The sequence below is a fragment of the Protopterus annectens genome, chromosome 7.part0, assembly GCF_019279795.1.
Source record: "Protopterus annectens isolate FY-2018-M chromosome 7.part0, PAN1.0, whole genome shotgun sequence".
Taxonomy (NCBI): domain Eukaryota; kingdom Metazoa; phylum Chordata; order Ceratodontiformes; family Protopteridae; genus Protopterus; species Protopterus annectens.
Genome location: NC_056739.1, coordinates 930,669,837 through 930,686,598, shown reverse-complemented (window position 1 = coordinate 930,686,598; position 16,762 = coordinate 930,669,837).

Here is a 16,762-nt window from a genome sequence, read left to right as displayed (position 1 = left end):
ATTCACTGAAAACCCATTTCACTGAATTTCAAATTCACCCTCAAAAAAATTGCTGAAAGGTCAAATCACTGAAAACTCATTTCACTGAATCACATTTCACTGAATTTAAGTACTGTTGGTTAAATAAAACGTAGATGCCCTTTTCTCCACTGTAGTATGATCCTGGAGTTAGTATATATAGGTGGGGGGTGTGGGGGGCACAGCCTCCCAGACTGGGCTGGGTGTGGGAAACATAGCCCCTCACCTACTTAGATTTTATATTTATGAATCTCAATCAAGCATTCTAAAGCACGGGTAATTTTCTTACAAGAAGCTCACATGACAAGGGATCAATGGGAAACTGATAAAAATAAAAAATGTATACAACAAATTATAGCAGCAGGAGACAGCACAACCTGCAAAGAGACTGCTATACTAGTTAAAAAATCCTTTATAGGAACTATACTAACTAGTAAATCTGACATGAATGGCAGATAGTGTTTCTTTACATGCACCCATCCACTTTTTAAAAAACCTTTACTAGTTTTAAATATTTATGGCCCATGCATGAATCAACAAACTTTCCTTTATGCAATCTATGCATTCTATTGAAAGTACCTCAACACTTGTTCATAATAGGAGGTGATTGGGACATGACAATTAATCCAGAAAAAGACAGAACAAATAAAAACAATAAGCTACTATCCCAAGTAACCACCCTATTAACAGAATTAATAGAAGACTTTGACTTGTTTGACCCCTTTGAAATATTTAGATCAGACCCCTCGGTCAGTAAATTCACTTTTTACTCATCTTATCACAAATCATGGTTCAGAATTGACTTATTTCTAATCTCTAAATTTATAGTAAACAATGAAATTTTATATAAAGCTGATCCAAAATCCATTTCAGACCACTCAAAAATAAGTATTACAATAAAGCAAGGGAAATCTAAATGTGCCCCATACACCTCATATAACTGGTCCTTAAATCCTAATTTAATCAATACAGAGGAAGTTGGTCAAAAAATTACAAACACCTTAACTCATTTAGAAGTTAGCATTTTAACAAATGAGATACCTTATGATATCCAATGGCAGACAACTACAGCTGTCATCAGAAGAATATTGATTCTAAAGGCATCACTATATAAAAAGCTAACCTTAAGAGAAAAAACTACTATAGAAAGTAAGTTAAAAAGTATAGAGACAGAATTACAAAAAAAAAGCACTCCATGATCCTTGAGAACCAAATGTTAAGCCTACAAAAACAGCTATATGAATTGCAAACACAACAATATTCCATTACGGAAATCAAGATTTTACAGCAATATGCGGAGTGGGCTCAAACCCCTTCAAAAATACTTGCAAGAATCATAAAATTAAAAAATGCACCCTCCAAAATAAGAGAAATAAATCATAAAAATAAAACCTTAGAGTCAGATAATGAAATCGGAATTTAAGAAATTTTTCTAAACTTTTATGAACATTAACAAGACCCCCTCTGCCAACAGTTTATTAAAGATATAAAATTCCTACTTCTGAATGATGTACAAAACATTAACCTAAAACCCCCTTTAACAGTTGAAGAAATAGAATAGCTATTGATACATTAAAACCAGGTAAGGCCCCTGGTCCAGATGGCTTTGTGGCAGAATTTTATAAGATGTTTAAGCAGCTAATTGCTTCTATTCTGATAAAGGTCTACAATTATATAATAGAATTTGGCATTTCTGACCACTACCTCATTAACTCCAAAACTATCTTCATTGCTAGACCAAATTCAGACATTTTAAACCCAAGCAACTATAGGCCAATTGCTCTCATTAATATATATATTAAAATATTAACAACAATTTAACTATCAGAATCAAAAAATCACTACCTTCTATAATATCTACAGAGCAATTGGGTTTTATGAAGCACAGACAGGTTTGGGACAACACACTCACTATCGATGCTCTAATTCACCTCTTAGAGAAAGACAGATGACCGAGGTATGCCTTGTCTGTAGATGCATCTAAAGCTTTCGATAGAGTGAACTTAACTTTTCTTTTTAAGCAGTTTAACATACCTCAGGAATAAATAAATATGGTTAAGACCCTCTATAGCAATGCAACCACCACTCTCTATATAAACAAAAAACAATCAAAACCAATTAAAATCATTAATGGGACAAGACAAGGCTGCCCACTTCCTCTTATCTGTTCAACCTATATATTGAAGCACTACTACTACAAATAAGTCAAAGAATGTATCACCACCCAATGCAAATTTCCAGAGTCCAAATAAAATATGCAGCATTCACTGACTACCTAAACATATATTTTGATTTGTCAAATACTGACCATAAGAAGATCCTGGATTCAATTGACATGTTTTCTAAAGTGCAACACCCAAAATCAACCTCCTGCACGAGGACAATTGCACGGCTCCAAAAATCAGATAAGATCCAAAAAACAAGTTGAGCCAGCAAACTGTGACCTGGAAAGAACATTTATTAATTATAATAGCATAAAGACAAATAACCAGACCGGTTTCGGCTGGTGAAAAAACACAGCCTTCATCAGTGTGAACCAGAAAAGTCAAATGCTACAGTTTAAATACATACAAGTGCAACTCCATTGGCTCATTTTAAAATTGCTCATTAAGGCCAGGTGGGAACAATCCACCTAGTTTTACCATCCATTTCTTTTCTTTAGAATCTAAAATAGAATGTCATCCGGTTTTGTTGGATTTATTACCCTTGACCATATCAATAATCATAAAAGTGAATTTTGCAGTTTTGTGTGCCAGACAGTGTTTATACAAAGCATTATTAGCTTTTTTATTTTTAATGTTACTTACATGTTCAGAAATTCTAAGCCTGAGAGGACGAGATGTTTGTCCAATGTAAAAGGACCTGCAGGTGCATGTTGCCAAATAGACTAACCAGTCTCTGCTACAATTAGCAAAAAATTGGATGTCATAGACCATGGCACAATTTCTACTCGTAAATTGTTTAGACTTGGTGACTTTGTCACAGTTGGTACAGTGGCCACATGGGAAGCAGCCAATCAAAGGTTCACCAGTCAAAGTGGTTTGTTGCAAGTGAGTGTGCCCAGTGTCATGTGTATGTTTATAATGATTGAAGCAAGATGCCAAGTTCTTACCTTTGTGAAATGAAAACAGGCATCTGTCCGGTATTATGTTAGCTAATTCTTGATCACATTGTAATATGTTCCAGTGTCTATGTATGCTGTTGATTAATAAATCAGAATTTCTGGCATAAGTGGTTACAAACCTGATAGGTTTGTGGTTCATCCCTGTTCCGTGGTTTGTAGATTAACAAATCCTCCCTGTGTAATGTGTTGGCCCAGTTGCTGGCTCACAGAAAATGTCCCATCTGGTGTCCCCTGGATCTGAATCTGTTGGTCAGGCCCCGTCTGTGTTCTTGAAAAGAAGCTTCATGGGAACAAATCCACCTCATATGTATAAATTGAGATTTCGGGATGTTTCTAGCAATGTGAGGTGGATGAAAGCTTGATGCATGGAGGACAGTGTTGTATTCGGGGTACTTCCTGAAGACCTGTGTGCTTAAAGTATGATCAGGTTGTCTGTTGATCAAGACATCAAGAAAGGTAATGGTACTTACATGATAGTTTGCTGTAAATTGTAGACCCCATTTGTTGTCATTAAGGTAAGAAATGAATTCAGTTAAATACTCCACATCTGCCCTCCATACCATCCAGCAATCATCCAGATAATGTCTCCAGATGTCGATTTCATCCAAATATATGTTATGGCTGTTGTCATAAATGATTTGATCTTCAATGAAGGCCATGAAAAGGTCAGCATATAATGGGGCAAATGATGCCCCCATTGCTGTCCCCTTGGTCTACCAATAGCAAGTATCCTGATAAAAGAAGACGTTGTTGGTGAGGACATGTTCTGCAAGACCAACCAAAAAGGAATTGAAATCTGGTTCATATAAACATGCCACAATTAGCCAATGGGCCAGAGCTTCCAAACCTACCTTGTTTGGAATGTTGGTATATAGGGCGCTGACATCAAGTGTGCACATTAACCAACATGGTTCCAACTGTGTGTCAGAAAAAATTTGTAGAAATTCAGTAGTGTCCCGTAAACGGGAATGAACCCGTGACAATAAAGGCTTCAGATATTTGGTCAGAAATATGGATAGTGCTTCCATGATGTATCCCCTACCTGACACAATAGGTCTGCCTGGTGGATTAACTGGATCCTTGTGTATCTTGGGTAAAAAATAGATGTATTAATTAGCAGAGTCCTGAATTGTTAGCTGCTGCAGCACATTAGCTGTAATGATACCTTCATCCCTGGCAATGGACAGAAAGTCATCAATCTGTTTCTTAAATCTAAAAGTGGGGTTGACTGACATTTCAGCATAATAGCGTCTGTCCGAAAGTTGTCTCTTGGCCTCCTTATTATAGTCTAACCAGTTCATGACTACTACTGCCCCACCTTTGTCAGCAGAAATGATGACTATGTCCCTGTTATTCTGTAATTCGAAAATTGCCTGTTTCTCACTCAATGACAGGTTATTAGGTTTGAAACGAGTGTCAGAGCTAGAATAGTGCAGATCTTTGAGAATGTTGCTCTGAAACTGGTGTACAATGGGATGCATGGGAGGAAGGTATCTGGATTTGTGATGTAAAAATTTGTCATTATTATAATTACCATCCCCATCGCCAAACTGCAACTTAAGATTTAGAATTCTGCAAAGAGACATAACGTCTTGTGCCAGGACATCCTCAGATACCACAAAACCAGGGATAAATGTAAGACCTTTATTGAGAATAGACAAATGAGTGGGTGACAAGACAAAGTCTGATAAATTTAGAACATTTGCATTTGCATTTGCATTCTTGTTTATTTCTGCGTTACTAGTTTCAACAGACTTTGAATGCTGTTGATTTTTCCTGTGCTTCCTCCCCCCTTGTTTATATTTTGTCCTAAAGGGACAAACCCCTGCATCCTTTTGGGGGTCGGTAAATCTGATACTAAGTGTATATCACTGTCTGTGCAGGAAGATGGGTCAATAGTGGATGAACCATAGTCTGTGGTCCGTTTCCTAAGGATAGACCTGGGCCTTTTTCTTTTTGGAGTTCTAGCTGGATTTGGTGTAAATCTAACATGTTTGTTAGAATTACTAAAAGGGATGGCACCCTGGTAATCTAGTTGATCACGCTGGAATTTTTTAAATTTTTCTGATCTTGAGTTGCTCCTCAAGGTTGCTAAGATCATTTGCCACCTTGTTCAAATGTTTAGTAAAAAAACTATCACCCTCAAATTGTTGTACTTCATTGCACAATTCAGTAACTATATTGAACTCACGGTCAATTACTCTATCATGGTACTTGGCCAAGGCTTCAACAAAGGACATTGTGGCCTGTTGTTGTATAGCTGCCCATTGACTATTTAACTCCTCATCAGCCTCACCCACATGTGGTTGTATTCTGATTCTGAGTCCTCTTGGTGTGATGCCTTTGGTCATATAGGCCTTAAAAAGCTTTGAGTGCCATACATTAGATCTTAAATATTTGAGATGCTTGTGCAGCTTATCAAAGGCTAAACCACAAGTCGACTCAGGCCCCAAGGGGTCACTAATGTTGCCATTGTTTGTAGCAGGACCCAGACCAAATGCTCCAAGATCCTCTCTGTCTGCTGATAGACCCGAAACTAAACTAAATAGATCCATGTTAGTACTTTATTAGAAGTTGCTGATAGCAATAATAATAATTTTGTTCAATATTGAGCTCAGAAGAACAAAAAATCAAATATTCATAAAAATATTGACAATATATTTTTGTGTCCATACAGATATTTGACAATAATAGCATTAGCCCAAATTAATTGGGATTGCTACGTCAATAACATAGGACCGTAACCAATCATGAATCAAAGGGACAATAATAGCCAAGGTAAGCAAGGGCCAAATACTGGCCAGTTCCAAATCTGCTACGTCCCTTCACAAAAATGTAGGAACCTGCTGTCTGGGCAAAAAACAATTATTGGATCTATTTATATTGAATAAAAACTGTGAAAGGTCAAAGGACAAAACCCTGGGTCAAGAGAAGAGAGTACTCTTGTAGTTATGGAGAAATAGTAAGAAATACAGCTAACCCCAACAGACATATAATCATTATTTTGTTATCATAACCCGGGAGCAACAATATAAACAAGACCAGTAAAAAAAAATCAGTAAACATCAAATCAAATCAAAGAGACCAAGGTGCCAACCAATGATTGAATGGGAAGTGTCCCAAAACCAAATCAATTATTGAAAAAACTAGGAGCTCATGAGACAACTGCCACCGGGCTCAATGAAATATAATTAGGCTAAGGATGTGTTCAAAAGCATACATTATGTAAGAAAGTTACCCGGAGTGTAACATAAGTCATAGATTATGGAGAAATCCTAATTGGGTATAAATATACTCCAAACATTTATGCAAATAGTCACCCAATATAGGGTGAACACACCAGTTGATCCAAAATAGATCAAAAGTAATAATGCTGTGAAAATTGATGCTAAATGAAAAGTTATAAGTCGGCTATGGTTATAATATAGCCAAAGGCATCAAAAATTGAATAAATGTTATACCTGCCACAAGCCTAATGCCCTAGCTATTGAGAAAATCCTGTAAGGCAATAATGAACCCCTAGGAATCGGTTCTTAATATCAAATTCCCCATGTGCCTTATGCCAAAGTTGCAAACAATCGAACAACAGACTGTTAGACAGCAAAAAACAAATAAAATATATGATGTTAATGAAAATTGAAAGTACCTATGCATATGGTAGTCTGCCTTTCTGATCAGAAATTGTTAAATTACTGAACAAACAATCAAATCAACAATAATATGTTCAATGACCCTCCGCTCTCATCAGAAATAAAACTGGCATAAGTAGGACCAGCTAGGGCAGTCCGATATTAAAATATTCATTCCTGACCAAACAGTAAGAAAATTGACCAAAAGGTTTTTGTAAGGCCCCACGAATACATAGACCTGTCGCCCTTAGCTTGATGTCTAGTTCACTATATAACTAATGCCAAAATCATTTGAGCATAAGCCAACTGGCAAAAGACAAAATTCACATACAATAATGTATTCCGCTGTAAAAATAAACAGGCATTCCTATGTATAAAATGGTTAGCCACTACATAAGTAATCACAGTATTGTTGCGAATGTGATCAGAAAAAACAAATATAGAAACCAATATAGTGTCCAACGATCTTGCGGTCTGCTCAGAAATCGGACCGATATAAATTAAACATTCAATAAATAGTCCGATATTGCATACACAATCCCAACCAAAAAGTTAGATGAGTGCCAGAGAAAAACACATCCGACTCGGCCGTCCTGATGTAATCCTGTTGAACCAATGGCCCCTTTAATGTTCATGTAGAAGAGTTTAAAAGAATCTTGAAAATGTCAATGACATACATCCCCTTGTCATAAAGTGCTGTACAAATCACCGACTTCCCAATTGTCAAGAAAATGGCCAAAAAATGTACAAAAACAAGTCCATAAAAAAGGAACCGTTTAAGCAGTATGCCTGACAGCGACTGTTAGCCCAAACGAACTATAATCCAAATAAATGGAAGTTGTTCCATATAAAGTCAAAACAGTACCTTTTTAGATGCACAAATTGTAGAGTTTCAGCAAATGAGGCACTAATGCTGCATGTACGTTAGGTCGACACACCAAACTGCTTCAAACCAAATGAAAATAAAGTTAAATGTTGATAACATGTATCTTCCAGAAATCCAGATATTCTAAAGGCAAATCCTCCAAAAGATAAAAATATAATCCAGATGGCTTGTAGAGCAAAAAATGAGCAAAAAATGAAGAAACGATATTTGGGACTGCAGAGACAATCATACAGCCAGCATCAGGTTCACAGGCCCCCAGCAGGATGTAGTAAGAAGTGCAACACCCAAAATCAACCTCCTGCATGAGGACAATTGCACGGCTCCAAAAATCAGATAAGATCCAAAAAAACAAGTTGAGCCAGCAAACTGTGACCTGGAAAGAACATTTATTGATTATAATAGCATAAAGACAAATAACCAGACCGGTTTCGGCTGGTGAAAAAACACAGCCTTCATCAGTGTGAACCAGAAAAGTCAAATGCTACAGTTTAAATACATACAAGTGCAACTCCATTGGCTGATTTTAAAATTGCTCATTAAGGCCAGGTCACAGTTTGCTGGCTCAACTTGTTTTTTTGGATGTTTTCTAAAGTATCAAACTATGACTTAAATCTGAAAAAATCAGTTATCTTCCCAATAAATCCCCTCAACCACAAGAAGTTCTACTTTCCAGAGACAAGAATCAAAATAAATTGCTCCATCAAGTACCTGGGTATCCAATTCAATCGCGCACAGTTAGACATATTAAAAATCAACCCGTATAAAATATCATCTAGCATTACAAATGATATTAACAGATGGATAAACTTAAAATTGTCTCCCTTATCTAAAGCAGCAATTGTTAAAATGAACATTCTCCCAAAAATTCTATACCAATTTAATGCTATCCTGATCAACATTCCAAGAAATTTCTTCAATAAAATTGAAAAGCAACTAGCAAAATTCATTTGGCACCCTAAAAGTACTCAAATAAGCTATTGTAAATTAACATTACCTAAAGACAAAGGAGGCCTAGGGTTATAAGACTTCTAATTATACTGTGAAATTATATGTGCTAGTCGTATAATCGAAATAGTTAACTATGCTCCAACAAATAAGGATTGATATTCTCAATGGATAAAATTGTATTACCAACACTTAAATTCAACTAATATAAACCCCAGGGATATTCCATATATGAACTCAAAAACTCTTAAGACATTTAAAATCCACCCAGTAATTAAAAACCTATGCCTAGTTTTTCAGAAATTAATAACCTCCCTAAATCTTAAAGATACTCTTCTATTCTTACAACCAATCCAGTTGAATCCAACCATAATATTAAATAACACTATGTTAAATTTAGATCAATATCCTATAATTAAGAATTGTACTATTTGGGATTTTTATCAATTAAAAAACCTTCTGCTGGATAGTGTTAGAAATAGCCTAATGGTAGGAAAAAGTTATGATATAATAATTAGTCAAATTCTTTTTCTAGTAAATTTGATAACCTCAAGCATTAATATCAAAGATCAAGATATTTCCTATCTCAGCTGATTCAAAAAATGCTACTCCTTAGGTCCAAAATGTTATCAAGCACATACAAACTAATAGTTAAAATTAAACATCAAGACTGTTTTATTCTTAAAATACTGGGAGGATAAAAGCAATACCATTACTTCAAATAAAAATTATCAGCAATAGAACTTACCATGAAACTGACCCCCTTTAAAAAATTCATACCCACATCATGATAAACAATAATGCTTATCGTACACCAGTCCTCCTAAACAAAATTGACCCTACATACTCCCCATACTTCCCCTTCTGTCCTGCAATGTTAGCAGATACCCTGCATATTTTGGAGCTGCAAAAATGTTTACAAATTGTGGTGATCATTAAGAACTAAATTAGTGAAAAAACTACACAAAGACAACCCTCTCGTGGGAAAATGCAATACTTCATATAATTCCAGAGAACCTTACTTTTCTAAATAAACATATCATAATAACACTTTCTGTTTTATTGAAATTCTATATAGCAAAAAACTGACTGGACAGATCAAAAATCTCATGGCAAGGCTTCAAATGTTTGGCTAAGAAATATATATTAGCAAACAAATTGATTACTAAAAGTCAAAAGAAACTCATATATTACCAAAAGTATTGGAAGGCACCATTAGACACTCTAGAATAAAAAGTACAATCTAATTAATGCATTAAGAATGCCTTTAATTAGGCTACAGAGGACCGCACTTATCCATAGCATATAGGTTCATAGGTTCATAGGTAGGTACTAGGCTATTGGCCCATGGGCCTAAGTAAGCCTAGCCAACAAGGTTCCCTGGCTTACGCCGCCCAAGAAAGTTAATTTCCTGTGCCCCTGTTGAGCAGAGCCACAGCAGTGATCCCCGGGGTGCATTTCCTATTTCCCATCCACTCATCAAGATTTTTCTTGAAGTGTGTTAATGAGGAACTTTGCTTGACATAGATGGGTAGCTTGTTCCAGAGTATAGGAAGTCTCTGGGACAGGAATCTATCCCTCCAGCATGTCCTGTTTATTGTGGTGACAAGGTTTAGGCCCTTAGAGCATGTAGCTCGGAGGGATTGGGATTTCTTTAGGTGTAGCATGTCCAACAGCTCTGGGTTTAACATAGCTTTATATGTTAGGCAGAGATCTCCTCAGAGTAGGTGATATGCTACAGAGTAAAGCTGGAGTTTTTTGAGGTGGTCAATGTAGGGCATCTGTTTGAGGCCAGTAATCCTCTTTGTGAGGTACTTTGTGGCCTTTCCAGCTGCTGCAGATGTCTTGTGAGGTACATTCCAAAAGGGGTGTTGTACTCTATAATGGGTCTAATGAGTGCCAAGAAGAGGGGAACAATGACCTCTTTTTTCCTGGATGAGAACCCTTTTGTGATAAGTTGTGCCACATAGAAGGATTTCCTGACTACTGTGGTGATGTGATTATCAAAGGCGAGGCTACTGTCCACCTGGGTCCCAAGGTCTTTTATCACACATTCAGCATTAAGTAGACTGCCATTTATGTGGTAGTTCATAGGTACAGAGTTTTTACCAAAGGGGATGACAATGCACTTTTTGACACTGAGCTTGAGGCCATGCCTCTGACACTAGGCATCTGTCTCAGTGAGGTCCTTCTGTAGGATGTCCACATCATTTAGGGACTCAACTATGGCTTCTAGTTTGCAGTCATCTGTGAAGTTCATTAGACAGAGACCTTCTGTGTTAGCCTGTACTTCAGAGAAGTAGATACCAAACAGGAGAGGTCCCAGGACTGAACCCTGTGGTACTCCAGTTGTCACTGGTTTGAAGTCAGATTTAGAGTCTGCAACTTTTACAGTGTGGGTTCTGTCAATGAGCCATTTGGCAATCCATCTTGTGATGTAGGGATTTATACCTAGTTTAGTGAGTTTAGCTATAATTCCAGAATGGGGAATGGTGTCAAAAGCCTTGGCGAGGTCAAGATAGGCTGTATGAACCACCTTATCCTCGTCTACGACTTTGGTGACTGCCTCAAAGAAGTCAATCAGCTTCAGAAGGCATGATCTGCCTTTCACAAACCCAAACTGGGTGGGGTCCAGAGTTTGGAGGTTACCAATGTCTTTGTTTATGAGTTCCATGATGATACATTCCATGGCCTTGCAGACCAGGCTTGTCAGGCTAATAGGGCGATAGTTCCCTGGATCATTGGTGGCTCCCCCTTTGTGGAGTGGAATAACTGTTGCTGTGTGCCATTCAGTGGGCACAAAGCCTGACGTGAGACTATGACTGAACATGGTGCTTAGGTGGGGAGCCAGTTCATTCTGAAATTCATGTAAAATGCAGCCTGGGTTGTTGTCCGGTCCCAAGGATGCTGTGTTTTTGGTTTTAGAGAGTACAGCTTTTACCTGCACAGATGTGATTACAGGGACTCTGCATTCTTCCTGTATAGATATGGGCCCTTTAGGGGGTGAGGGGGGGTAAAGTTAGCACTGAACCTATCTGCCAGGATATTGGCAATATAAGTTGGTTCTGTAATTTTCATGCCGTTGTGCTGTAACTCAGAGCAGATGGTGGGTGTTGCCATTGAGATATATCAGACATATATGCTTTTTCTTGTATTGTTTTAGAAGGTTAAATGACCCGCTAAGGTGACACCTGATTATAAATAGTGTATTTAGTTTATTGGTTGTGTTACTATATGTTAATAGTCTTAATAATGCTATCAATTAACTGAGGTAAGGGTATACAGCATATTCTGTTTATTTGTAATCTACTAAGTTAAGTTTATTCAGCAAATAACAAGTAATTGTATATAGCAATAGTTGTATCCTTATGAGCTGCAAACCATCAATTTGATATCATTGTAGTTGGTCAGCTATTATTCCATTGTTATTTTATATATGTATGACCTATATTTTTCTGGTGTTTTATATGAAAACAATAAAAATATTATTTGAAAAAAAAAATGTTTGAGTCACTGTAGCATGACGTAACTCCACACTGAGGTAGTCAGTATCACCAGCCCCAGGTCATGTTAAGTGAAAATAGCAAGGCTTTTTTATTTCTTATTGACATTACTACGTAGTATGCAATGCAGCGATATAAAACAAAATCACAGTCAATCATAATCAGCAATTTAGCCTACTAGAAGGGTATTATTTCATTTTATAATTCCTACTGGAAAGCTAAAAAGTAACATACAGTATATGAGCCCTCAAATCATTACAGGGTGATGAGATTTAGCCTGTTAAATCAAATGTTATTGCTGTTTTTACGGTTTACAAAGCTTTTTTGTTAGTTTCACTGTTTGTTAAGTATTTACTCGTATTTTTCACTGTTTTTAAGCTATCTGTTCTGCTTGCCCTGATTTTCCTGCCAAGCAGTGTTTAAATAACTGATCTGTTAACTGTTTAAAACATTCTTTAGAGCCTCCTTGCTGATTTGCTGCTGCTTTAAATGTTCTTTAGTGTCTCACTGCTATTTTTCTGCTGTTTTAAACATTCTCTAGTATTTCCCGCTGAAACTAGGGTAGCTAGTAGCTGTAGCATAGTCCAGATACAGGCTTGCTTCTTCTGGAACTGTTTGTTCTGAGCACGTTTTCCAGGCCATCTTGGATTGGAAGGGGCCTATCTGCACTTTTGTGAGAGAATTGTGCTGACTGGGACCTGTTTGGTAAAGGGAGGCTGGTCTAGGGCTTGGAATAAGCATCCTCATTGGTCCTTTTGAATTTTTTTGAAAGCTTTTTTCAAGTTTTTAGCTTCTGGCATTCACGCCCTGCATTTGAGCAGGTTTCTGCTTGTTTGCAAGTCGCACAGCACCACATATTTTAACACACGTGTGTGCCAAAGCTGGACAGTTGAATTCAACAAATTTTCCCTAAATCCCAGGCAGAAATATCCATCCACTGAGCTCCTCCATGATCAATTCTGAATAGCCACCCCTTTTGACAACAGTCTTCAACCTAGCATTATGGACAGTTGGACTACCCTTGTTTCTCCTGGCAACCTTGTTGACTTTGGTCTCTTGAAACAGTGTACCAAATGCCTCATGTACACAGACAGCCCTCTACTAATAACACATTCTAGTACAGAGTGTAGGAGATGTATTTACACCATGAATCTAGAATCTATGCCCCCTCTTACTAAAAACAGTAACACAGAGAAGGCTGTCAACTCACCTACCACTACATATGCTCATAGGACCACTACTCATAACCATACCACTACTTATACACATAGTACACATCAAACACGTAAATCTATATACATGGAGGTTCTCTTGAAAAACTTATTGAAACACCAAAGACCTCCAAAACATAAGACTGCTACAACTAACACAGTCCCCACAGCAGCCATGACACATAACAACACCAGTGTCTCATCCACCCAGCCAGTAAGACGTAACACTTAAAAAACAAATTTTCTTGTCATTGGAGACTCAGTAGTGAGTCACACATAGATGTCTCACTCATAAGGTTGGACAAGGAGAAAGTCAAGGCCAGCTGCCTGTCTGGTGCCAGGATTCTTCAGATCATACATACAGTCAGGTCTCTCAGCAACAAGTACCATTATAACTCTGTCATAGTTCATGTTGGTGTGAATGACCTGAGATGTACCTCACTGGATTATATGAAGAGAGACATGGTTGAACTCTCTGAGTATGTGTCTCAGGCAGGTATGTCCCTAGCCATGAGCAGCATACTACCCTCATCTAGAATGATGCCACAGTATAAACAAAAAAATGATTGATTTCAATAATTGTCTCAGTTTTTGGTGTCATTCAAAGGGGATCCAGTTCCTGTCAGCCTGGGAAGCCATGGTCGACAAACCTCGCTGCTTTGCCAGAGACGGTTTGCACCTGGCACCTCTAGGTTTTTAACTGCTGGCAAAGGGTCTTGCTGACCCATAGTGCCTTTTTTGGACAAGGTTTCAAAAAAAACATTACCAACATGAAATTATCCAATCAGAACAAAATAAAGGTCATGCTGCTAAATGCTAGGAGCTTAAACCAAAAACTGCACTCCCTAGAAGCACTTCTATCACTAGAAGATGTAGATGTCTGTGCAGTCACAGAAACCTGATTCAAGGCCTCAGAGAGTACCCCGGCCTTGCAAGGTTACAATGCCTTCCACACCTTTAGACAACAAAATGAACATGTGAAAAATAAAGGAAGTGTTGTTTCAATCTATATTAGAGATAAATTCACCTCCCGTCTAATTAGACTGGACAACTCCATGGAGTTACTCCAGGTCCAGGTTACAGTGGGTAAGAACATCATTCAAGTCATAACCTGTTATAGCTCAAGCTCCATGGATCATGGCACCCATGAAGCTTAGTTGACCAAACTGGAGACAATCCAAATTTTACCAAACACACTGGTTATGGGGGATTTCAATTATCCCACCATCAGCTGGAAAAACTACACCACCCCTAACTTGCTGGCGCAAACGTTCCTTGACTTTATTAATTCAAATTGTCCATAACCTAACAAGGGGAACACACACACTCTGGATTTGGTCCTCACCAACATGTCAAATAGAGGCACTTCTGTAACTGCCAAACCCTCATTAGTTAAAACTGACCACAAATCAGTCACCTTTGAGCTAGCACTAACACCAGAACTCAGAAATGATGAAATGAGACTAAAACCCTTCACCAAAGTAAACTATACCCTCCTAGGTGAAGGTATAAATGCATTCCAGTCCCCACCCCAAGCTGGAAGTGGTAACTATGCCAAAGTTTACACTAAAGCATTGTACAACCACCTTCACAAGTGCATACACTTGGCCGTACCAGAAAGAATCAAAGCCACAGCCCCAAGTAAAAACAAGCTACCATGGCGGATATCCACCATCAACAAACTTTACAATAAATGCAAAATGTTGCTGTCCAAGAAAACAAAGGCAAGGCCCCAACAATGGAAAAGTGCCCTCATCAGCCTCAACAAGCAAATAAGACAACTTGTCAAATCCTCCAAGGGCTCCTTTGAGAGAAGCTTAACAAGTACAGCCAAGGAGTACCATAAGGCCTTTTACAGCTACATATGTAACCTAAAGGGTAGGAACTAAGCATGTGCCGAACTAGTGGCCAACTGTATCACACACGCTAACCTCACAGAGATAGCATACCTGCCAGTGAATAAGTTTGGTGAAAATTTCACTCAGGTTATCCCTTCCAAACTTACAACAAACCTTTCCCCAAACTTTCTCTCCACCCTGCGTATCTGAAGATCAGGTCCTCAAAGCCTTGTCCAAGGCAAAAAAACATAGCCTCCATGGGACCAGACAACATCCCAGGCTGTCTTCTAAACAAGCTAAAACATGAACTAGCATCACCACTAAGTACCCTTTTCAATTATAGCCTAATGACAGTCTTTGTTCCTGTGGAATGGAGAACAACAACAGTTATTCCCCTCCACAAAGGTGGCCTAGCAACAGACCAAGGGATTTACAGACCCATAAGCCTGACCAGTCTCATCTGTAAGGCCATGGAACATATCATTATGGACCTCATAAATAAAGATATAGGTGTCCTCCAAACCCTGGATCCTACCCAATTTGGCTTCATGAAGAGCAGATTCTGCTTGTTAAATCTGGTGGATTTATCTGATAATGTGACCAAGGCCATTGACATGGGCAAATCTATGCACACAGCATACCTTGACCTGGCAAATGCTTTTGACACAATCCCACATTCAGGCATTACTGATAAACTTTAGCAAACTGAATGTAAACCCCTTCATTGTAAGAGGGGTTGCCAACTGACATCAAACCGGACACACACTATCAAAGTGGGTAACTCCATATCAATCAGCAGACCTGTTACCAGTGGGGTGCCACAGGGGTCAGTGTTGAGCCTCCTACTGTTTGATATACACTTCTCAGAAGATCAGGTCAAAACTAAGGGGTTGTGTCAGACCAGATTTGCAAACAACTGTAAACTAGGTTCAATCATTGAATCCCCAAATGATGTCAGTATATTCCAGGAGGGTCTCATAAAGACCAACAGCTGATGTATTAGTCACAGTCTCAAACTGAATGCAAAGAAATGTATTATCATTCCCTTCAGCACAAACAATGTCCCCTCACACTATCAAATCAACAACAATACCCTAAGTACCCACATAGTGGTAAGGGACCTGGGATCACAAGTTGACTGCAACTTTAATTCAACCATTACGTGTCTACTGTGGTAAGAAAAAAATATATGTAGCACACTTGATTAGTAAAGGCATCACTTTGACAGCAAAATAAGTTATAACCTCCTTTTACTCGGCACTTATCCAGCCCATAATTGAGTATAATGCCCCATTTGGCATGTACGTACTAAGCACTTGCAGCAATTAGACAGACCTCAAAGGTTTCTAACAAAGATCAAGGGGGTCCAGCATGTGCCTTACACAGACCGACTAATGTTCCTGTCACTGTACTCTGTATCATATGGACTACTTAGGGGAGACTTACGCCTGGCCTACACAGCAATCAAAGACCCAAACCTAATGAAATTGTTGCATATCTGTAAATCAAACAGGTCTAGGGATACCCATTCCAGGGACTTAAATATGGCCTGCAACTTAAACAGGACATGCTGGAGGGACAGTTTTATCTCCCAGCGACTGCTGCATC